General features: G+C 39.1%; 1 protein-coding gene and 1 non-coding gene across 6 annotated transcripts in view; one reads left to right on the top strand and one right to left on the bottom strand.

Annotated features, from left to right (window-relative positions):
- Nucleotides 1–26,174, top strand: part of NRCAM (neuronal cell adhesion molecule) — a 306,610-nt gene that overhangs the window by 165,157 nt on the left and 115,279 nt on the right. The gene's annotated exons all lie outside the window — the stretch shown is intronic.
- LOC112621913 lies at nt 18,040–18,101 on the bottom strand. The gene has a single exon (XR_003118840.1). It is a non-coding gene; the product is annotated as a U7 small nuclear RNA (small nuclear RNA).

The following is a 26,174-nucleotide window of genomic DNA, read 5'->3' as shown; positions in this document are numbered from 1 at the left end:
AAGGAAGTTTCAGCCGCGTTCATTTCATGTGCTATTCCAATCAGGCTGATCTTCAACCCCCTACCCCGCCCCTCAGAAAAATAAAAATATAGAAAAGCCATTGCAAGTAATAAAAGAGACCCAAGGTCTAAATCATAACCGTTAGCCAAAGAAATGAATAATATCTCCTCCAAAGAAGGAAAATTATACCTGCTTCAAAAATAAAAATCACAAGCAAATTCAGTAGTGATGGTCTATATGGTTAGTTACCTGTTTTCTTTTTGGTGGGAGAAAACACTTTCCCTACTGTTACTGGAAAGACTAATGGAGAACTCTCCCTGGCTCCTGCTAATTGTTGATGTATTCTAGGAAGCATTTAAATAGTGGAAATAGAAATGGGACAGGTTCTTGTGTAATTTAAACTGTCTACCAACCTGAGAAAGGATTTGTGTCTCCAGTGAAATATGCTGTTAAATAAAGATAGGGGTATGCAATAATGTATGAATTGATTAGAAGTGAACTAAAAAATGTTTCTTATTAAATCTAAACTATTTGGCATATAAAGATGCATGTACATTAGTTTACTTGCAGTTCTTAAAATACTATACTGATGTACATTTTTCATGTACTTTTGAGTAGCCATTGCCAATATAGGCAGTTGTTAAAAAAAATTTATTTTTATGGACTTAGGGGTACAAATGCAGTTGTGTTACATGGATATATTGCATAGTGATAAAGTCTGGGCTTTTAATGTTACCCATCACCCCAATAGTGAACATTGTACATTGTACTCAATAGGTAATTTTTCATCCCTCATCCCCCTCCCACTTTCCCACCTCTTGGAGTCTTCAATGTCTGTTATTCCACTTTGTATATTCCTCTGTATCCATTTTTTAGCTCCTACTCGAAAGTAAGAACATGTGGTGTTTGACTTACTGTTTTCTGAGTCATTTCACTAAGGATAATGGCCTCTAGTTCAATCCATTCTGCTGCAAAAGACATGATTTTATTCTCTTTTATGACTGAGTAGTATTCCATAGTATGTGTATATGTATGTGTGCATGTATATACACTACATTTTTTTAATCCAATCCATTGATGGACACTTAGGTTGATGTCATAACTTTGCTATTGTGAATAGTGCTGTGATAAACATATGAGTACAAGTGTCTTTTTGATAAAATGATCTTTTTCCTTTGGGTAGATATCTAGTAATGGGATTACAGGATCAAGGGGTAGTTCTATTTTTAGTTCCTTGCAAAATCTCCATACTGTTTTCCACAGAGGCTGTACTAATTTATATTCCCACGAACAGTGTATAAGCATTTCTTTTTTTCCACATCCTCACCAACATCTGTTGTTTTTTGACTTTTTAATAATAGCCATTCTGGCTGGGTGTTAGATGGTATCTCATTGTGGTTTTCATTTTCATTTTTATTATTAGTGATGTTGAGCATTATTTTGTATGTTTGTTGGCCACTCGTATGTCTTCTTTTGCAAAATGTCTATTCATGTTCTTTCCCCACTTTTTAATGGGGTTATTTGTTTTTTTCTTGATGAGTTGTTTGAGTTCCTCATAGATTCTGAATCAGTTTTTTCTTTGTTGGATGCATTGTTTACGTATATTTTCTCCCATTTTGTAGGTTGTCTGTTTACTCTGTTGATTATTTCTTTTGCTGTGCAGAAGCTTTTTAGTTTAATTAAGTCCCATTTGTCTGTTTTTGTTTTTGTTGTATTTCCTTTTGAGGACTTAGTCATAAATTCTTTGACTAGACTAATGTTCAGAAGAGTTTTTCTTAACATTTTTATAGTTCTTCTAGCATTTTTATAGCTTCTTCTAGCATTTGTATAGTTTCAGGTCTTACATTTAAGTCTTTAAGCCATCTTGAGTTAATTTTTGTATATGGTAAAAAATAGGGGTCCAGTTTGATTCTTCTGCACATGGCTTTTCAATTTTCTGGCACTGTTTATTGAATAGAGTGTCCTTTCCCCAGTGTATACTTTTGTTGACTGTCAAAGATCAAGAGAGTGTACTTAGAAGAGCTTGAATGAACAAACCTCTTACATGTGTTTTATAAAAATTACCCGTTTAGGATTTCTTAAGACTTAAAAACTCAATGTACTGGAACCTCCCTATGTAAGATGTGCCTAAACATAATAAAAATATCATATCTGATTCTATAGACACTAAAGTGGAGTGGAAAAAGCGTGGGCTATGGAGTAATACAGACCTGGCTTTGAATTATGGTTCCTCCGTCTACAGCCATACCACCCTGAGCGTGCCTGATCTTATCTGAATTATGGTTCTTCCACTTAATAGCTGGGTCTGCAAAATGGGAGGAGGAATGCTGACTTCAGAGGATTTGGGAGGATTAAATAAAGTAAGGTACAGAAAATACTTAGAAGAATGGCTGATACATGTTAATCATTCAATAAATACTTCCTTTTCCACATCAAATCTTTCTTTTTTTTCTTTTCTCCTTCTATTCCTTTTCTTCCATCTCCTTACCGTTTTCCTCTTTCTTCTTCTCCTTCTACTCTTCCTTGTTCTCCTTTTTATTTTTGTTTCATTTGTTTATTTCAGTGAGTATTGTTCTATATAAAGGAATCATTTCACTGAATCTCTATCATCATTTTCATTTATTGAGGATAAATTTGATTTCTGAAATGTTCATTCACAACGAACACCATGCTAGTGGATAAGGCTTATAAATATTGCTCTAAACAGTGGATTGCAAACTATTGCTGCTAGCCACACCTGTCCCTCTGCCTGTTTTGAGCCATAAATTATTTTTATGTTTTTAAATGGTTGAAAAAGAAAAAAAAGAATAATATTTCATGATATGAAAATTACATGAAATTCAAATTTCTGTGACCATAAATAAGGTTTTACTGGAACACAGCCATATGCATTTGTGTAATCCTATTGCTGCCTTCATGTGGTAATGACAAAGCAGTTTCAACAGAAACCATAAGGCTTACAAAGCCTACTGTAAGCCATACATATGCTGTATGACCCTTTCCAGAAACTATTTGCTGACTGTTGTTCTGAAGGAATGAAACATATATGCATTTTGATTTGGTTTTGAAGCTAGCTCTGAAAGGGGAGTTTCGTGGTAGGAGCTGTAGTAGCAGGGCTAGACTCCATATTGAGCTTCCTAAGGTGGCTATGTGGACGAGAGCTTTCAAAGAGATAGATGGTGGAGTTTCTGATATAATTGTGTACACACACAGACAAAAATCCATCTCTCTGCTCTTCCCATCATGCCATTAACTCGTGACAAAATATAGTGAATGATAACTTTGTCCGAAGGAGTTGTGTGTTCCTAGCTTCCCAATGCTTTTAGACAATTCTGTCTCTGAAGCAATCAAGACACCGGTCTGGAGAGACCAGTCCAGTAAAGTTTCACTGAAACAAGCCCCATGAACAGTTTGGACCTGAATTCTTCCCCCTCCCCTAGTTAGTTCATTATCCTTGGGAAATCCATTGTCTCATCTGAGCAAACTGGGAATTCTATTGTTTCTCTTTGGGACTAAGACTGACCAGATCAAATATCCATTTTGAAAACTATTGTAAAGCTTTTTTTCCAAACAGATTGAAACCAATCACATATTCCCTGATAGTACCCCCTGATAGAGCCAGTACCTGTGTTTCTGAATAAATGCATATTGTTCTTCAATTAAATACAGCTATTCCTGTGAGGATTAGTGATATAGTATTTTGTTCTAAAGGAATGGAACTGAGTGAATAGGAAAGCGTGGAAGGTCTTTTTTGTGTCGTTTTTGCAAGCGTGTGGAAGACATGACACAATCTAGTATTCAGTGACTGAGACTGAGGGAGGAGACTGAGGAATAAAGCCATTGGGTGGACTTAGAGCTCAGATGGTTGAGGTAGACAAGCCAGTGGATTTAATAAGTTAGAGAACACTGTCCATCAATTGCATTTGGTGCTCCTGACTTTTCATGATAGCATCTAATTCCTCTCCTCTCTCAAAGTCTCACCCATCCATTGTTCACATTGCTGCTTCAGTCATTCAAGGAGTAGATGAATGAGCACTTCTACACACAACTCTGATTAGTCATTCATTTGCTGGAGTGCTAATTATGTGCCAGGAGCTGTGCTAAGTGCGTGCAGCACAAAGCAGAACAAGAAGTGTGTCCTGCCCTTCCCAGCGAGGTGCTTACAGGCTCCCAGTGGAGACAGACTTGTAAACCAGTGTAGTGAAGTAGGGTGGGCTTCTAATGTATGTCTGCGTGAGTGAAAATCACTTCCTGGGGGCAGACAAGTAAACTAACAGTTGCAGTTCAGTATAAGCTATGAGTTGGGCACAAAGAAAGAACATCTGTCTCAGAGCAGGGAGTCTCAAAAAGTTTCCAGGGAGAAGATAGAGACTTAAAGAATGAGAAGGGGAAGGATGTGAGCCAGGCAGGAGAAACAATATTTAGGAAAGCCTAAAGACCTGGAAATAAATGGCATACTCTAGCAACTGTAGGTGGGTTGGGATAGCTAGAACCACAGGTGCAGGTGGGAGGGGATCACATAGAAGTGAACAAGTGTCAAATCATAAGGGACCTTAATGTGCTAAGTAGGAAGTCTGAACATTAACTTGGGAACCTTAGGGCCCTGAGCAGAGGAGTCATGTGATTAAGGTTTTGTAAAGATGCTCTGGAAGCTGTGTGGAGAATTGACTGGAGGATATTGACTCTGAAGGCAGGAAACCTTGTTAGAGCTATTTAGGGTATCTTAGTCTGGCCTGCAACACCTAAATAAAGAAAGTAAATTTAGAGGTTGAGAAGAGAGACTCACCTGAACTGGGTGACTTCCTAAGGTGGTCAGGGAGAAGGAGAAGGAGAGAGGAGTGTGGATGACATAGGTTTCAGCTTAGAGTCCAAGCACCTGAGAGTAGTTCAAACATCAGATGTTTATAGTAGGAACAACAAAGACAAAGTAGAATAGAATTTTTGGACAAGAGACGTTTAAGAAATATGATAGAATTTGGAAATGAGAGGCTGGGCATAGTGGCTCACACCTGTAATCCTAGCACTTTGGGAGGCTGAGGCGGGTGGATCACCTGAGGTCAGGAGATTGAGACCAGCCTGGCCAATATAGTGAAACCCCGTCTCCACTAAAAAATAGAAAATATTAGCCAGGTGTGGTGGTGTGTGCCTGTAATCCCAGCTACTCAGGAGGCCGAGGCAAGATAATCGCTTGAGCCAAAATCGGACCACTGCACTCCAGCCTAGGCAACAGAGTGAGACTCCATCTCAAAACAAAACAAAAACAAAACAAAACCAAAAAAACCCCAAGAATTTGGAAATTACAGGATGAATGGAGTAAGATAAGTGTAAGAGGGGGGCTGGAAAACGGACATTCGAGAACTAAAATGTGAAGGAAGATTGTGGAACCAAAGGGAGTGGAACACCGAAAGGAAGGTAGCAAGGGGTCAACAGTGCCACGCACTGCAGAAAAGCCAAGTGAGACCATGGTAGATAATGTCATTCTTTGTTCCAGGAGCCTCAGACTTGGACATTCAGGACCCTCCTGGAAGTGATCCAGCCTTTTCCAAACCCATCTCCTTTTACTCTCGGCATCTGTCGAGTTGAACCGTTCTGTTTCCCACATGTGCCCCTCATTCGCATCTCCTGCTCCTTTTCCTTTCCTGGAACAAGTGCTTCAAAGTCCACATCAGATGGCATCACCTTCAATTGTGACTAATCTGACATTCATCTCTCCCGTTCCTTGACAATCATAGCAATTTTTCTGTACATCGCTGTGACACAAATCACTTTCTACCAAATATTATGATTGCTCATGTAATTGTACTCTTTCTGCTCAGTTGCAAAGCACACAAATCATATTTGCAGAATACTTTGAAATTCAACTGTTAGGTCATACTAAAGACATGTATATACTAGTCTTTCACTAACAATCTGAAGAATTCTAAAACCAACTTCCCACCACCAAAATTTAGCTCTTAGAAATTTAATGATTTGTTATATGAAATCAGTATAGCTGACTTTCTCACAGCATTCTTAACATTGTTTGTTCATTTTCATAGACAGTTTTAACTTTGATTACAAAAGGTCAGCATACTTAGAGAGTAGAAAACAGAGAGGCATTTTTAAACACTGGTTTTTAAAGTAGGCTGCACATTAGAATCATCTGGGGAGTTTTAGAAACCCTGGTGCCCAGGAGCCACCCCTAGAACTTCTGATTTAATTGATAGGGCCTGTGGCCTAGGCAGTGGGAGTCTTCAGATCTCCCCAGGCGGCTCTAGTGTGCAGTAGAGTTTGAGAACTACTGTTTTTCAAGTTCGCTTGCATTTGAAAGTCATGTCTTTTACTAGTGATGACCACTTGTTTTTACATTGAAATGTGTGTGTAATTATAAATTTGTTTTTAACTGTCATATATTCTCTCTTTTTCTCCCTGTGCCCCAATTCATGAGGCAACAATCTGCAAAGGATGACTGACAGAGCTCTTATCTCTGCCAGGAGAGAAATACCAATTTATTTTATAAATGGGTTGCTTTGGCCAGTTGCCAGAAAACAACAAAACCTTGAATATATAAAAATGTCTAGCTTGATAGAAAATACATTTGATTTTACACTAAAATTTTGAAGTACATTAACATTGTTCCAAGTACCAAAAATAAAAATAAAAAAATAAAATAAATAAAAACATATTAACTTTATTCTTAGCAAGTTCCAGGTAAGCAAAAATTTCTTTTAAAAAAATAGGTAGATAAGTGCTACTGTCCCAGTGTTATATGTTTCTAGTAATCATGTCTCCAGAAAAAAAAAAATGTATATGGATTTCTTTCTTTAAAGAGAAATGAAATAGAAAGAGAGATAGGCACTGAGCTATCCATCAGCTCATCCCAGACATTGGTAAAGTGCTCCAACTTGCGTTTTATAGGAGAAATCCTAACAGTGGTTTCCTGCTTATGTTCTCTGTTGGAAATCTTAATTTTGTCCTTTCGTTACAAATGGTATAATATCTTTTGTTCTTTATACTGTACTTTGTTATACTACTAAGTTTGTTTACTCTTTATAAAGAGATGTGTACATCCAGAAGTACTAAATAAGTGATCATACATGGCTGCTTGCTATTTAAGCTATTTCCATATTTATGTAACTATTATGTCAAACAGGACTCACAGGGGACAATGACATAGCAACTTTAATTTTTCCCACTGTTGCCCCTACACTTCTGCTCTGTGGGGCAGTTCTGCTCCTGGAAGAAATCTCAGACACTTAATTCACCCAATTGTGTTTGATCAAAACTCTTCCAAACACTTGAATTCCTGAAACACTCCGAGTTTGGTTATTATTACATCCAGTTTGCCCATCTGTGTTCGCAGCCAAGGCCTTACCCCTTGCCCAGCTCAAGCCTGCTGTGTGGTCAGAGAAGCCCCAAGCTTGGCAGCCATCTCATGCTGATAGCTCTGAGTTACCTAGAGACCCTCCATTCCCCACACCTCACCTCCCAACTACCACTGGGGCTTTACCCTGCCTTTCTGGTGGGTCCAAGTGTATAAACCCTCCCTTAGCCCTTGGGCAGCCAGCTAGACCCCTCTGCCATCCTTTCACATTTTTGCCAAGATCCAATTCACATATTTCCTATGCCATGAAACCTTTTTGATTCATAATCTCAAGACAGCTTCCTTTTCTCTGAACTCTCATAGCACATCATGACTTTCCTGTACCATTTATCCCTTTATTCCTTGTATTTTCAGTGATTTATGGCACAGCCTCCTGTGTTATCTCCCCTACTATATTTGGAACTTTTTGATAACGCTCATCATTCATTTTTTTATTGTACAGTGTTGGGATTAAAAAAGAATATATTAAAATAAAAGTAAAGGCATTTATAAAATGTGTAGTTAGGTTATTATTGTATTTAAAGTTCACATTATATATGTAAACAAGTATATAATTGAAGACAGGAAATTACTCAGGTATTGAATTTTGCTCATTTCATCAGGTTAAGAGGAAAAGGTAGATTTATATTTTTATAATTTTGTATATATTTAAAAATGGAAACAAATGCAGTCATTCAAAAGCAATTTATCTAAAATAAAGTTGTTATACGAAGTAATTATCATATTTATTGTGTTATATCAAAGAACAGGCAGCAGATTATTTCCTTTACAAAAGGAACTCATATCTAAAAACTGTTGGGACTTCAGAACAGGTTTTTCATCATTTAATTTTTAAATATATTGAATACCTTCCTGACTTTTAAGAGCTTTTAGCATAATAGGCCATTGCCTCCGTGTCTACCTTCCCTGTCTTCATGCAGAAGATAATTCATTTTTTTGACTTGGTATTAGTGACCGTACAGACCCAGACTAAAACCCAGCTTATTAAATATTTAAGAAATCATATTAAGGTGGCATTTGTGTCTTCTTTATAACAGCTGCGCTGTGTTGCCAGATCCTTTATTTTGTTATGTAAAATACAATGACATTGTTATTTCCCTCAGTCCAGTTAAAAATGGACAAGGATCAAACTATTTTCAGTAGCACCAAAGAAACTAAATATGAGAGTTCTAGGTTAATCTCATGATTTTTGAGGCAGTTCAATGAAAAACATTCACTTCAGATATACTTAGGGTTTCATCTTTCATTGTTGTCCAGTGGGAGGTCTCCATTCCAACACTTACCATTCTGTGAGTTCAGTCATTGTTTTTAAAGGTAGTTGTAGCACAATTGAATAGCATGGGCTGACTGCTGGATATGCTTAGGGTGGTAGTTCTTGGCCATCCCAGTAATTCTGTATTTACTCATCAAAACTGCATTGGCAATCCTCCTTGGTAGAAAGGGAATAAGAGAGGCTTTTACCTCACATTTAAAGCTCTGGCCTCTTCCTGTTTATTGCAGATTGCAGCTTGTTCTGGTGAAAGGAGCCAGAATTGCTAGAGCTTCTAAGTTCATTCACCCATTGGGAAGAATAATGTTATTTTGAGCTATGAAACAAAATAACTGTGAAGCTACTGATGTTGAGATCAGGCCAGCTCTTAACCTACAAGATTCTGTTGGTATGCTTTCATTTTGGGCTTTCATTGTATTCACTATTAAATGGTTTGGATACAAAAATTACCTGGAGAGACCTAAGACTTGTTTTTGATGGTGAATGTTGGACTGGGCTGCTGAAGCGGAGTGTGCAGCTGAACATGTGGGACACCAGTGTCCATTCTGCGTTGATGCTCAGACTCCTCTTTAAAACACTCTGCCCACATTTGTTTAGCTGTTAAATTATAAATAATACTCTCCTCCTTTAAGCAGCGTAAAGATGGTGTTGCAGGCTGGGCATGGTGGCTCATGCCTGTAGTCTCAGCACTTTAGGCGGCTGAGATGGGAGGATCACTTGCTCAGGAGTTTGAGACTGGCCTGGGCAACATAGTGAGCCTTCTACCAAAAATTGGAAACAAAAATTTAGTTGGCTGTGGTGGCACATGGCTGTAGTGCCAGCTACTTGAGAAGCTGAGGCGAGAGGATTCTTTGAGCCCAGGGGTGGAGTGGGTTGGGAGGGCAGGAGAGATGGGGGAAGGAGGGAGGTCAAAGCTACAGTGAGATATTATCGCACCACTGCACTCCAGCCTGGGTGACAGAGCGAGATCCTGTCTCAAAACAAACAAACAAACAAACAAACAAATCGGGTTGCATAAGTCACACTGTGGGTGAGGGCATAAATCTCCCCAATTCCCAAACTTCCAGACAGAAAATATATTTTTTTCTATATTTATGTATATATTTTGTACTTTGAGAATATCAGTGTTTAAAGGCACATAAAACAAACTACAACAATTATGAAACACAAAACAGGGTTCTGTTAGATTTGTGACTATGTAAAAATGTCAAATATTTTCATCAACAGGAAATAAAAACAAAGGAAATAAAATTGATAAAACTATTACTAATGTCAAGGAAAAATGTGCCGTTATCACATTCATGTAATCAGACTTTCCAGTGATTTTAGTCGTGTTACACTTAGGCCAGGAAACCCACTCAGATTAACACCAAATAGCTCATCTCTTACCATATAGTCTTTATCTGGGTGTGTTTTCTCTGTTGCGTGGTATAATGGAAAGATGCCTTCTAAGCAGACAACCTTCTTTCAGTGGGTTGGCCTCTTACTTTCTATATGGGCCTTGGCAATTCACTGCCAGTCTTCAAGCCTCAGTTTTTTCATCTGTAAAATGGGAGTCCCAGTTCATTGTTCCTTTTCTGGAAGAAGAGTTTTAGAATTCAGGATTATTGGAGTCGCTTCCAAGATGGCCAAATAGGAACAGATCTGGTCTACAGCTCCCAGCGAGATCGACGCAGAAGACGGGTGATTTCTGCATTCTGCATTTCCAGCTGAGGTACCTGGTTCATCTCACTGGGACTGGTTGGACAGTGGATGCAGCCCATGGAAGGCCAGCCAAAGCAGGGTGGGACATTGCCTCACCCAGGAAGTGCAAGGGGTTGGGGGATTTCCCTTTCCTAGCCAAGGGAAGCCGTGAGTGACTGTACCTGGAGGAATGGTACACTCCTGCCCAAACACTGTGCTTTTCCCATGGTCTTCACGACCAGCAGACCAGGAGATTACCTCCTGGCGTGGCGGATTCTATGCATATGAAGCCTTGCTCACTGCTAGTGCAGCACTCTGAGATCAACCTGGGATGCTGGAGCTTGGTTGGGGGAGGGTCATCCGCCATTGCTGAGGCTTGAGTAGGCAGTTCTATGCTAACCATGTAAACATAATGGCAGGGAAGTTCAAACTGGGTGGCGCCCACTGAAGCTCAGCAAGGCTTACTGCCTCTCTAGATGCCACATCTGGGGCAGGGCATATCTGAACAAAAGGGAGCAGATGGCTTCTGCAGACTTAAACATCCCAGCCTGACAGCTCTGAAGAGAACAGTGGTTCTCCCAGCATGGCGTTCGAGATCTGATAATGGACAGACTGCCTCCTCAAGTGGGTCCCTGACCCCTGTGTAGCCTGTCTGGGAGACACCTCCCAGTAGAGGCCGACAGACACCTCATACAAGTGGGTGCCCCTCTGGGACGAAGCTTCCAGAGGAAGGATCAGGCAGCAATACTTGCTATTCTGCAGCCTCCACTGGTGATACCCAGGCAAACAGGGTCTGGAGTGGACCTCCAGCAAACTGCAGCTGAGGGGCCTGTTAGAGGGAAAACTAGCAAACAGGAAAGAATATCATCAACATCAACCAAAAGGACATCCACACCAAAACCCCATCTGTAGGTCACCAACATCAAAGACCAAAGGTAGATAAAACCACAAAGATGGGGAGAAACCAGAACAGAAAGGCTGAAGATTCCAAAAACCAGGACGCCTCTTCTCCTCCAAAGGAACACAACTCCTTGCCAGCAAGGGAACAAAACTGGACAAAGAATGAGTTTGACGAGTTGACAGAAGTAGGCTTCAGAAGGTCAGTAATAACAAACTTCTCCGAGCTAAAGAAGCATGTTCTAACCCATTGCAAAGAAGCTAAAAACCTTGAAAAAAAGCTTAGATGAATGGCTAACTAGAATAACCAGTGTAGAGAAGAGCTTAAATGACCTGATGGAGCTGAAAACCACAGTACAAGAACTTTAAGAAGCATACACAAGCTTCAGTAGCCGATTTGATCAAGCAAAAGAATGGATATCAGTGATTGAAGATCAAATTAATAAAAGTGAGAAGACAAGATTAAAAGCCTCTAAGAAATATGGGATTATGTGAAAAGACTAAATCTACATTTGATTGGTGTACCTGAAAGTGACAGGGAGAATAGAACCAAGTTAGAAAATACTCTTCAGGATATTATCCAGGAAAACTTCCCCAGCCTAGCAAGGCAGGCCAACATTCAAATTCAGGAAATACAGAGAACACCACAAAGATACACCTCAAGAAGAGCAACCCCAACACACATAATCATGAGATTCACCAAGGTTGAAATGAAGGAAAAAATGTTAAGGGCACCCAGAGAGAAAGGTCAGGTTACCCACAAAGGGAAGCCCATCAGACAAACAGCAGATCTCTCTCCAGAAACCCTACAAGCCAGAAGAAAGTGGAGCCAATATTCAACATTCTTAAAGAAAAGAATTTTCAACCCAGAATTTCATATCCAGCCAAACTAAGCTTCATAAGTGAAGGAGAAATACAATCCTTTACAGACAAGCAAATGCTGAGGGATTTTTTCACCACCAGGCCTGCCTTCCAAGAGCTCATGAAGGAAGCAGTAAACATGGAAAGGAACAACCAGTACCAGCCACTGCAAAAACATGCCAAATTGTAAAGACCATCAACGCTATGAAGAAACTGCGTCAATTAACAGATGAAATAATCAGCTAGCACCATAATGACAGGGTCAAATTCACACATAACAATATTAACCTTAAATGTAAATGGGCTAAATGCCCAAATTAAAAGACACAGACCAGCAAATTAGATAAAGAGTCAAGACCCATCGTTGTGCTGTATTCAGGAGACCCCATCTCATGTGCAAAGACACACATAGGCTCAAAATAAAGGGATGGAGGAAGACCTACCAAGCAAATGGAAAGCAAAAAACAGCAGGAGTTACAATCTTAGTCTCTGATAAAACAGACTTTAAACCAACAAAGATCAAAAGAGACAAAGAAGGCCATTAAATAATGGTAAAGGGATCAATGCAACAAGAAGAGCTAACTGTCCTAAATATATATGTACCCAATACAGGAGCACCCAGATTCATAAAGCAAGTTCTTAGAGACCTACAAAGAGATTTAGACTCCCACAAAATAATAACGGGAGACTTTAACACCCCACTGTCAATATTAGACAGATCAACGAGACAGAAAATTATCAAGGATATTTAGGACTTGAACTCAGCTCTTAACCAAGCAAACCTAATAGACATCTTCAGAACTCTCCACCCCAAATCAACAGAATATACATTCTTTCCAGCACCACGTCACACTTATTCTAAAATTGACCACATAATTGGAAGTAAAACATTCCTCACCAAATGCAAAAGAACAGAAATCATAACAGTCTGTCAGACCACACTGCAATCACATTAGAACTCAAGATTGAGAAACTCACTCAAAACCACACAGCTACAGGGAAACTGATCAACCTGCTCCTGAATGACGACTGGGTAAATAACAAAATTAAGGCAGAAATAGAGATGTTCTTTGAAACCAATGAGAACAAAGACACAACTTACCAGAATCTCTGGGACACAGCTAAAGCAGTGTTTAGAGGGAAATTTATAGCACTAAATGTCCACAGGACAAAGTGGGAAAGATCAGAAATTGACACCCTAACATCACAGTTAAAAGAACTAGAGAAGCAACAGCAAACAAATTCAAAAGCTAGCAGAAAACAAGAAATAACTAGGATCAGAGCAGAACTGAAGGCGTTAGAGACACGAAAAACCCTTCAAAAAATCATTGAATCCAGGAGCTGGTTTTTTGGAAAGATTAACAAAATAGACCACTAGCCAGATTAATAAAGAAGAAAAGAGAGAAGAATCAAATAGATGCAATATAAAATGATAAAGGGGATATCACCACCAATCCCACAGAAATACACACTACCATCAGAGAATACGATAAACACCTCTATGCAAATAAACTAGAAAACCTGGAAGAAATGGATAAATTCCTGGAGAAATACACCCTTTCAAGACTAAACCAGGAAGAATTTGAATCTCTCAATAGACCAATAACAGGTTCTGAAATTGAGGCAATAATTAATAGCCTACCAACCAAAAAAAGTCCAGGACAAGACAGATTCCCAGCTGAATTCTACCAGAGGTACAAAGAGGAGCTGATACCATTCCTTCCAACGCTACTCTGATCAATAGAAAAAGAGGGAATCCTCCCTAACTCATTTTATAAGGCCAGCATCATCCTAATACCAAAGCCTGGCAGAGACACAGCAAAAAAGACTTTTAGGCCAATTTCCCTGATGAACATTGATGTGAAAATCCCTCAATAAAATACTGGCAAACCGAATCCAGCAGCACATCAAAAAGCTTATCCACCACAATCAAATTGGGTTCATCCCTGGGATGCAGGACTGGTTCAACATATGCAAAACAATAAACGTAATCCATCACATAAACAGAACCAATGACAAAAACCACATGTTTATCTCAATAGATGCAGAAAAGGCCTTCAACAATATTCAACAGCCTTTCATGCTAGAAACTTTAAATAAATGAGATATTGATGGAACGTATCTCAAAATAATAAGAGCTATTTATGAAAAACCCACAGCTAATATCATACCGAATGGGCAAAAACTGGAAGCATTCCCTTTGAAAACCACACAAGACAAGGATGCCCTCTCTTGCCACTCCTATTGAAAATAGTATTGGAGGTTCTGGCCAGGACAATCAAGCAAGATAAAGAAATAAAGGGTATTCAATTAGGAAAAGAGGAAGTCAAATTGTCCCTGTTTGCAGATGACATGATTGTATATTTAGAAAACCTCATCATCTGAGCCCAAAATCTCCTTATGCTGATAAGCAACTTCAGCAAAGTCTCAGGATACAAAATCAATGTGCAAAAATCACAAGCATTCCTATACACCAATAACAGACAAACAGAGAGCCAAATCTTGAGTAAACTCCCATTCACAATTGCTACAAAGAGAATAAAATACCTAGGAATCCAACTTACAAAGGGGATGAAGGACCTCTTCAAGGAGAACTACAAACCGCTCCTCAACAAAATAAATGACACAAACAAATGGAAGAACATTCCATGCTCATGGATAGAAAGAATCAATATTGTGAAAACGGCCATACTGCCCAAGGTAATTTGTAGATTCAGTGCTACCCCTATCAAACTACCACTGGCTTTCTTCACAGAATTGGAAAAAACTACTTTAAATTTTATATGGAATGAAAAAAGAGCCCGCATAGCCAAGACAATCCTAAGCAAAAAGAACAAAGCTGGAGGCATCATGCTACCTGACTTCAAACCACGCTACAAGGCTACAGTAACCGAAACAGCATGGTACTGGTGTCAAAACAGATATATAGACCAATGGAACAGAACAGAGGCCTCAGAAATAACACCACACATCTACAACCATCTAATCTTTGACAAACCTGACAAAAACAAGAAATGGGGAAAGGATTCCCTATTTAATAAATGGTGCTGGGAAAACTGGCTAGCCATATGTAGAAGTTGAAACTGGATCCCTTTCTTACACCTTAGACAAAAATTAACTGAAGATGGATTAAAGACTTAAATATAAGACCTAAAACCATAAAAACCCCAGAAGAGAGCCTAGGCAATACCATTTAGGACATAGGCATGGGCAAATACTTCATAACTAAAACACCAAAAGCAATGGCAACAAAAGCTAAAATAGACAAATGGGATCTAATTAAACTAAAGAGCTTTTGCACAGCAAAATGAACTATTGTCAGAATGAACAGGCAACCTACAGAACGGGAGAGAATTTTTTCAATCTATCCATCTGACAAAGGGCTAATATCCAGAATCTACAAAGATCTTAAACAAATTTACAAGAAAAAAACACATAAAAAGTGGGCAAAGGATATGAATGGACACTTTTCAAAAGAAGACATTTATGCAGCCAACAGATACATGAAAAAATGCTCATCATCACTGGTCATCAGAGAAATGCAAATCAAAACCACAATGAGATACCATCTCACACCAGTTAGAAGGGTGATCATTAAAAAGTCAGGAAACAACAGATGCTGGAAAGGATGTGGAGAAATAGGAATGCTTTTACACTGTTGGTGGGAGTGTAAATTAGTTCAACCATTGTGGAAGACAGTGTGGTGATTCCTCAATGATCTAGAACTAGAAATACCATTTGACCCAGCCATCCCATTACTGGGTATATACCCAAAGGATTATAAATCATGCTACTATAAAGACATATGCACACGTATGTTTATTGCAACACTATTCACAATAGCAAAGACTTGGAACCAACTTAAATGCCCATCAATAATAGACTGGATAAAGCAAATGTGACACATATATACCATGGAATACTATGCAACCATAAAAAAGGATGAGTTCATGTCCTTTGCAGGGACATGGATGAAGCTGGAAACCATCATTCTCAGCAAAATATCACAAGGACAGAAAACCACACACCACATGTTCTCACTCATAAGTGGGAGTTGAACAATGAGAACACATGGACACAGGAAGGGCCTGTTGGCAGGTGGGGGACTGGGAGAGGAATAGCATTAGGAGAAATACTTATATGACAAGTTGATGGGTGCAGCAAACCAAAATGGCACATATATACCTATGTAACAAACCTGTACATTGTGCACATGTACCCTAGAACTTAAAGTATAATAATAATAAAAAAAAGAAAAACATAGAATTCAGGATTATTTTTAGTATTTTGATTTTAGAAAGATAACATTATATATAAATATATATATAATCAAAATGATATATAAAACATATATATATTACCTTCCTAAAATCAAAATTCTAAAAATGGGGTGCTATGTATATAAATATATAAAAATATGTATAAATATATATAAATGTTGTGTAACACCCCCAGTGGGGTCTAGAACAGTACCCTATGATCAAACATATTAGTAACTCTTCAGTAAAACATACAAATATTTACACTTAGTGGGATAAATAAAGAATGTCAACTGGTCAGGTTTGTTGCCAAAACTTGCATTTTTCAGAGCTTTTAGAAAAATGGTGGTGAGCCTGCACTAACCCCTACTTTAGAAGTGTGTGTGTTCAGCAAAGAGCAGTTACTGCCCCAATAGTAGCTGTCGTTTTTACTTAAATTAATGGTGGATAATGTAGGTCTCATCTTTTACAAAAATTGGAATATGAATAAAGAAATTCTACTCAATATACAACTTTGATTCCTACTGGACTTTATACAAGACCGTGTGGTACTTTAAAAACGGTGGTGACATTCCCTCTTCAAGAAAATAATACTCACAGGAGGGGATAAATGCCTTCTTGAGTAATTTTAGATCCAGGTATGTTACTCTGTTCTGAGATGATTGATAAGATCAGAATTATAGATTTAGAATAGGAAATGAGATTTCCATTACATACAGTTAAAATTAGTACCAAGACATTTTTAGCTTTTTCCCTTTTTGCTCATAAGTCTTACTTGAGGGGATAAAATCAATCACTTCATTTGTTCAGCTAGCGTGGCTGAACTCTCTGAAGTGATTTATGTTTATGCTAAATTTTGCTTGCTAGTTTATGCTCCATGTGACCTCAGCCCAACAGTTTTCAGCATGTGTTATGCCAGGATCAGTGTGAGTTGTCTTCCAAGAAGTTTTAACAGTAATAAAATACCAGAGTTTGTAAATTACTTAATCAAAAAGTAAATGGGTAAGAATTTCAAGTTTCCCTGTGGTAATCGCACTGTCACTTTGTTAGGTTCTTTTTTTTTTTTTTTTTTTTTTTGACATGGAATCTCACTGTTGTCGCCCGGGCTGGAGTGCAATGGCCCAATCTTAGCTCACTGCAACCTCTGCCTCCCAGGTTCAAGCAGTTCTCCTGCCTCGGCCTCCCAAGTAGTTGGGATTACAGGTATGTGCCACCACGCCTGGCTAATTTTGTATTTTTAGTAGAGATGGGATTTCACCACGTTGGCCAGACTGTTCTCAAACTCCTGATCTCAAGTGATCTGCCCGCATCAGCCTCCCAAAGTGCTGGGATTACAGACATGAGCCACTGTGCCTGGCCACTTTGTTAGGTTCTAATATACTTTCCTAAATGGAAGAGAAAGTGTGGGCACAGTGTAGGAGTGTGTTTTGAACAAATATCATCCATCGTGTCCTAGAAGAAGACTATTTTTTCCTTTTAAGAGCCTCTTTTCTAGCATATTTGCCTGTTACTGAAAGTATGGAGATGTAAATCTTTAAGTATATGTCTTATGTTACATTTGGAAACAGTAATTTTCAAAAGTCCGCTGCTTGCTGGCAGCTGTTTGATCTTTATTGTGGTAAAATATACGTAACATAAAATTTATCGTTTTAACCATTTTTAAGTAGAGCTCTCATTTTTATTTATTTTTAATTTTTCTTTGTGTGGGGGGTTTTCTAATGAAAAGCAGAAAACCTGCTAGACAAATTCCAAAAGAGCTGGAACACTTAAATGTATAGTTCTGTAGCATTAAGTATATTTGCCTTGTGCCAGCATCACCACCACCTATCTACAGAACTTTTTCTCTTCCCCAGCTGAAACTCTAGACCCATTTAGAGTGACTCTGAACTGTCCATTCTTTCTCCCAGCCCCTGGCAAGCACCATTCTTTCTGTCTCCAGTATTTGACTATTCTAGGTAACTCATATAAATGGAATCATACAATATTTGTCCCTCTCTGACTGGCTTATTTCACTTGGCGTAATGGCCTCAATGTCAGAATTTTCTTCCTTTTTAAGGCTGAATAATTTTCCATTGTATGTGGAAACCATATACCACAGTTTGCTTATCCATTCATTCTTTAATGGATACTTGGATTGTTTCTACCTTGCCTCTCTTGTGAATAATGCCGTTGCTATGGACGTAAGTGTAGACCACTTCTTGATCTTGAATTAGTATAGTTATTTGTGTGCTCAGAGGTGCTCATCTTAAAGAAAAAGTCTGTTACTATGTTAACCTGGCTATTTAAAGTCTCAGTAGCAGAAATTCAGCATAAGTAGCCCTTTTAAATTTCAGATTTCACTGTGAAACCCTCTCCCTATCTGTGAATTATTAAGTGAATTAATTATTATTAAGCCTCCACATGAAGGGAACCTTGAAGGGGAATGCTTGGTCTTTTCTCTCTCTGAAGGACCATGCAAAGGCATCACCAGGTAGTTTTCTTATGACAAACCCTAAAGCCCAGTTCCAACTCAGAATCCAGAATGTACTGGAAACAATGATTGGCTTTCCTATTGAATTATTTTTGAGTTTCATATTATTGCTTTTATCATGTTGCCTTTTCCAATTTGATGGTCCTTCAAGTAACCAACCAAATGACTCCTTACAAAATAGGAATAAGAGTGATTTATGAAATAGGGAAAGCTGTTGTTTTCCAAGCTCATGATAGGTTGTGAAGATAATGGAAGCTGTATCTGCTGAAACATTTTGAACTCTAATGAACACAAAGGAAAGAACCAATGTTCCTTTGCACTGTAAGATTAGATAAGTGTGTAAGTACAGTATGGTTACTGTCTAGGGAAGCTTTGCTAAGATTTCCAGCACTTCCAAAACCTTTTATGTGGCTAGAAAATTTCATTTACTCCTTGCTATTCCTAAAAGTGATAAAAGCTGGGTCCCATAGCTACAGGATGAAATAGGATCTGTATCATATTTTTAGTTTTGAAAGAAATTCTAACTTGCTTTGAACCCCATTTCTTTTGTGATTTGGGCATGTAGGCATTTGATTATTTATCTGACTGATTAATGGAGTTTATTATTCAAGCATATAACTCATTACAGTTTTATCTAGCTTTGTATTCATTACCTTTTTAGTGTGTTCCTCCAGTTTTATAGAATTGTGTCATATGCGAGTGTGTAACCTGTAGGGGGCATGTCCCTACCTTCTTAGGACACCTGGACCCCTTCCCCATCACCTATCCTTTCCCTGCCAGTAAGACCCTTCCTTCTTCATGACTTGGATGAAAGGTGACCCAAGACAGACCGACCCCTGGTCTCATAAAGTTTACATCTAGAGGGAGAAGAGACAGTCACCAAACAAACTCACTGTATTTGTACAATTACAAAGTGAAATCAGAGCTATGAAGAAGAGCTATGAAGATGTTTAAAAAAGAGGTTTTATGCCCTAGAAGATAAAACATACTCTAAAGCAGTGCCTTGCCAAGTCATATTGAAACCGGAGACAAAAGGGAAAAATCAGCAGTGCCAATCCTGTCTTTATTTAAACTTTTGTTATCTTGTTCAAATGGCTATTTTGCATTACTGTTGGGTTTCTTTCTTTTTTTTTTTCTTTCAAATACAGCACTAAGACATGATTCGAGTTTTGAGTGCCTCCCTGGCCTTTGCATCTGAGGTAAATGCCTCATTTGCTCCCTGTAGTCCCAGTCCAAAGCCATACTTCCCAGGCTCAAGTCCTGGTTCCGCTACTTATCAGTTGTATGACTGTGGACAACCGGCATATATTGTGCCTCAGTTTCCTTTTCTGTAAAGCGAGGATAATAATAGTACTTGATAAGGTTGTTATGAGGATTAAAAGAAGTTAATATTTGTAAAGCAGGAGAGCAGCGCCTGGCACAAAGTGCTGTGCGTGTAAGAAGAGTAATGAAGATGCCTCTATACAGTTTCAGGTATTGAACCATTCATAGGAGCTGGATTTCACATGACTGAATTTACCAGGCTGCCATCAGCATTTCTTTCCTCAACATTTTTACTAAATTTACATTAACACTTTTGAACAATCCTATAGAGAATGTGGTGATATGTTTTAAAAACAAAAGACTTGCTCATTGCATGTCCTGTTCCCCACCCTCCCTCATTTCTTCGCTCTGAAATAGCCAAGAGATGGTGGGAATTGTGGACACCATCACCCACATCTTTTAGGCACTTTCAGAAGCATGGAATACTTTGTGGGCTTGTGTTTCTCTTGCACAGAGGCTATGCCAACCATCTCTGCACAGTTGAGGCGTCCGCTTATGTGCTGCCAAGGCAGGCATAGCCTTTAGATTCTGACTCTCACTTACTCTTTTACTAAGGAATTTCTGATGTAGCCGTTTCACAGCACTGCACACGACTGAGCAGACCCAGCCATTGACAGGATCCCCAGTCTTGGAACATCCACTGCTTCTTTTCCTGTCTGCAGGGAAACTCACAGCTTTCTGTTAGCATCTATTTCTAGTGTGATTTTAAGTTCTGTTTGTGGTGATTCTACAAAATCGAATACACTTCCTTTTTATTCATGTAAAAGCACTTTTTTGAAGAGAATATATTTTTATCTCTTATGGCAAGAATGTTGTGTTTACACTTTAAAAGTGCAGAGTAAACAGGAAACATTGCTCTTTAAAAGGGAAGAAATGCTGTGTAAATGAATTTTACTTATTCGAGATATTAATGAGAAAATGGCTAAATATAAGCTTCAATGTTTAAAAATCCTGATGTGTACTCATTTATTCCATAAGACTGGAGGCAGCCGTGTGAAATAGCAGGAATTTAATTATCTGTATAGATTTCTAGTTAAACAGGTAATATTTTTGTTAAAGTAGATCCTATGTATGAATATAATAACTGCCCTAGGGAAAATAATGGAAGAACTGAGCTGTATCTGAAAATGAATAAATGGGTTTTTTGTCCTATTTTACCCTCGAGCTTTTAATTAACAATTTGTAGAAAGAGGGTCACTTGACTGGAATTAGAATTCTCTTTTGATGAGTCTTTCTTATATTCTGTCTGGGATTATATGTAAACGTATCTTTCCTTTCTAAAGAACCTGAACATGCTAAAATTTAAATGCAGTGTTCCAATTCAAATAAAGCATAAGGAATAAAACCATTTACCTTTAAAATATGTGTGAAATTTTAAGTGGGCCTTTTGGGGGTTTTTGTTTTTTCCTATGTTACTTTTCAAAGTGGAATACCTTTATACAGACACATGTAATCAAACATCATTATTCATATATACATTCTCTTTGGAAACCATGGGATTCTTAGGGCCCAAAGCCAAGTGCCCAAGAACCCTGACTGAAAGCGTGCGGTTGCCTATTGAGGGAGCAATTGTTGTATTATAAAGCCACAGCGTGCCTTTTTGCTATAGCTGGCAACAGCAAAATCAAAGGATTCTTGGGAGAAAATTCTCTATAGTTCTATCACACATCTTGCAAGCAGAGGCACTGGTTGCCTTTTGTTCCAGAGCTGCTTTTTTAAATAACATTTGTATAATAAGTAGCCTTAAGTGATAGAGAAAGTGTCTCCTTCTAGAGCATGAAGGGATGCTTACTGCTTATTATAAAAGATTCTGGTTCCCTAAGCTCAGAGTTTTCTGTCATGTAATGCAGTCTGCTGTGTGTGTGGGTGTCATGCGGCCCTCTTTATAACACCGTGTTGGAATAATTGGAGTCTTAGGAACCAGTTCCAGAAATTACTGATACTCTGGCTACTGCTATTGCTATATGGAATAAAGTCTTTGTCTTTGACCTAGTAGATTTCTGTCCTCTGCTCTATAAAACTGTAATAGGCTAACATGTTAGTTTGTAAGTGGGGCAAAATCTTAGACTCTTTACGCTTACTGACAGGAATGTCCTTTAAAAGACACATAAAGATGATGGCCCTTTCTTTTTCCTTTGTCCTCAATCCTTAGTGGATGTGGTGGGCTTAGGGATAACATAGCCTGAAGTGTGGCGTATGGATCAGATGGCCAGAGACCCATTCATCTGTGGCCTGGATCAGATGGCAGGAGACCCAGTTCTAAATACAGAAGCTGGTGTGAGTCATAGGGAATGATTGATATTTCTCAGAAGGTAAGAGATTGTCTCTTTCTGACAATTTTGGGCACCTAGAGACAGAAAAGACACTGGATCTGATTTGAACTATATCTCTTTGAGCTCAGATTCCCCCCCAAAAAAACATCATTTAAATTTACTTAGAGAACACACATGCGTGTGCAGTGTAGTCAACCTCATGTGCAGTGACCCATTACCTTTGGAGACAGAGCAGATGACCATAAGCCTCATCCGGGTAAGAACAGCTCGATTTAGCCATCATACCCAGGCTTTACCAGCCCAGGACCCCAAAGCCTACATTATTCTGATGGGTAGGATAGCAGCATTTCTTCATATCTGCCTTCCTAGTGTAGATACAACTTTAGGGAATGGTCCTGCTAGACTAGACAGAAATTTGACTCAAAATAGTTGAGGCCAGGCCAACCTGAACAGGAGTGCCAGCACATGCCTTCTGTGTTATCTGTTACCTTACTGCTTTGAGAAGCATAAAGCCTCATCCAAAACAATGAGGTGAGGGAAAGCTTACAAAGAACACTGTGGAATGGCACTTTTTATATATGAGAAAATATTTGAAAATACATACAATACATTAATACTATGAAAAAGAAAAATTTATGAAAAACAATGAAAATCACTTCATAGGTAGGGGGAAGGAATATTTAAAATGCTTTACACAGTTCAGAGCTATTCAAATTGCTGAATATTTCTAGCACTTTCATGACCACTGACTTTTTCATTCACCAGTTTTCTTCTTCAGCTTTCATTTAGCTAAACATCAATGGTATATTTTATTGTAAAAGGTATGGCAAATAAGAAGGGCATGATTAAAAGAGAATGCTTTCATCAGGATACAAATGTGCCAGCTAATTCTTAAAGACACTGTGTACAGTTTTTTGTGAATTCTGGAAGCATCTGTGAAACTTTGTATTAACAAGCCATTACATGTTAATAATACCTATCTCAGAGAACTCCTGTAATGATAAAGTAAGCTAATGTTTGCAAATATCTTGGCACAGACAGCCTGGCACACAGTAAGTGCTTAATATATGGTGACTATTATAATAGGAAGGGAGCAGTTAAAAACATGAGTGTTTTGCACTTTAAGAGTTTCCAGAAGGAAGCCAAATTTTCATGTGTAATTTGGAAAGCATAAAATAGAGGTCAGGTGTGAAACTGGTTGCTAGGAGGTGATGGAGAAAGGCATGGAGGACTCTACCCACTGTTAAACTGGGTCAGATCAGGATAGACCCCAACAAAGCTGTGCTATGAAATCATCTATGTCTCACAGGGACATTGGGATCCATCTACAAGGTGAGCCACCATCACCGTGAAGTCAAGGGTGAGGACACCAGTATAGCCTTCCCCCAGGGGCAAGGATATTCCATTAGCCTATATCCGAAAGCTCCAGGGTTTATACAGGATCCAGGAGAACTGCAAAGCACCAGGGTCCTACAAACAATAAAGGCAGGGACAGCTGGGAATGTGCCCTGGGTATTGTCACACAGCTTTACTTTCTAAATGTGGTTCTGTCTCCCGAAGCCCTGTATGAGCCATGGCTGCTGCACACTCAGCTCTTAACATCTTTCAGAAGGTGGGGCTCTATGAGCTGCTGGAGGTTCCACAGGTGCCGCCATTGCCCCCGGGAGCACTTGATGGGGCTTCACATCCAGATGTCTCGGCTCCTCTTACGCAAATGTAAGGACAGCATTCATTTTCTGTCCAGTTGGAGACCTCTATTACTCATCTGCTGTTGGAGGAAAGAGGAGGTATTGAGATTGTTGTGTTTTCCTTATACCTTAAAAAGAGAGTAACTTTTTCTTTCCCCCAAAACTCATAGAATTAGAAACCTAGAAACTCAACCAGGTCAATTAATAAGACTGGATACAGGCTCTGATTTCTGGTTAGGAGAGGACAGCCCAGGGAAAGAGAGTTATTATGTGTTTATTACAGGAACAGAGAAATTGTCTTTGTTTTTAGTCTTAACTACCAAGAGGCCCACAGGAAGCAATAGGTTGCCATTAGGAGACTAATAAAGATAGATGTTGTATAAATGATTGATGCCAGTTAAGATAAATATTGTATCAATTGGTATGGAGCATGAAGATGTTTCTGAAATTCCAGTTTGTTGGACCATTTTTAGAGTGCTCATTTTAAGGAAAGGTAGAAGAATAACCTGTGTTGTCGGTGAGGCCCAGTGACCTTAAGGTCCTTGTGATTTCCCCATAGTCCAAGTTGTGCAGTATCTTTTTTGATTAAGCCAAGAAAACATGTAACTCAGCTTATAAAGAATATAAGCATAATTAAAAATAAAATAATGCAGCATTAAATATGTCTTCCTAGATAAATGAAAAGAGGGCTTTACACAGGAAGTAAGAAGATGCAGGCCAGGCACGGAGGCTAATGCCTGTAGTCCCAGCACTTTGGGAGGTCAAAGCGGGCAGATCATTTGAGGTCAGGAATTCAAGACCAGTGTGGCCAACATGGTGAAACCCCATCTCTACTAAAAATACAAAAATTAGCTGGGTGTGGTGGCAGCACCTGTAATACCAGCTACTTGCGCGGCTGAGGCAGGAGAATCGCTTGAACTGGGGAGACGGAGGTTGCAGTGAGCCAAGACTGCACCACTGCGCTCCAGCCACAGTGAGACTCCGTCTCAAAAAATAAAAAAGAAACAAAGATGCTAAGCCATATTATATTTTCATATACATAGTATTAAACATAGTAGTAATATTATGGTATGTTTTAAAAACAGCAGGCAATGCAATATGGAAAGACTGAATGCAGGAAGACTTGAGTGTATAATAGGGTAAATGAAGTTCAAGAACTCTTCAGATTGCCGGACTGGTATGAGGCCTGGCCCAGGTCACTTTCAGCTGTCTAACATGTGTTCCTTGCTGGTGGCACCCACCCAACATGAAAATGAGCTTTCTGATTAAGTCATCCCATAAGCCGGTGAGCCAGGCTCGGTGGAGTGGGTCAGATGAATGACTTCTAGCTTCCTAAGTGGTTTCTATGTGACAGTTGTGCTCGTGGTAGGGGTAAGGGCTTCAGAGAAGCACCCCATGATTTGAGGCAATTATACAGCCTGGCCCGTGACTGAGCCACACCAGCACCTGCCAGATGGCGCTGGCAGGAAGCAGGCAGGCGCTGTTTCAGCACCTCCTGATGCGGAAGCTCGGAGTTAGAGCCATACACTGTAATTGGCTCTTATGGCCCTTTGCACCTGTTAGCGAAGAGGCCCGACTATTTGTGTCATTCATGCACAGAGGATTTCTTTCTTTCTAACCTTTGGAGTTAGTGTTATTCTCATCCCACACTTGGAGGGAAAAAACATCAGTTCTCATTTCTGAACAAAAAGAAAAAACAATAGGCAAGGAAAGTAATGAAATTATTTTCTGTGAAGGTGCTTCATGAACGCAGTGAAATAAAGCAGACAGATCAGATAATATGATTTGGTTATTCCTCCTGGAATCTAGAGCCTGAGTTGAAATTGGGGGTTTTCTGCCACAGGGCATCCACCTGGTTCCTGTGGGGGCCATAGAGACGAGACCCTCACGCTAACCAAGCAGCTTGGTAGCTGAGGGTTGTGTTGGTCGTCTCCATGGGTTTATGATATTCACCTTCCTTCCTATGCATTCCCCCAAGTCAAGCTGGTAGCCAAGCTTGAAGAGACATTGAAGATGTCTGGGAAATGCTTCTCCACGTGGTAGGTTCTGCACTTTTGCCTAGAATGAAGGAATTCGCACCAAGGGAT

The sequence above is a fragment of the Theropithecus gelada genome, chromosome 3 (genome assembly GCF_003255815.1).
Source record: "Theropithecus gelada isolate Dixy chromosome 3, Tgel_1.0, whole genome shotgun sequence".
Lineage (NCBI taxonomy): Eukaryota > Metazoa > Chordata > Mammalia > Primates > Cercopithecidae > Theropithecus > Theropithecus gelada.
Note: the sequence above shows the minus strand (reverse complement) of the source record. Positions and strands in the feature narration are given on the sequence as shown.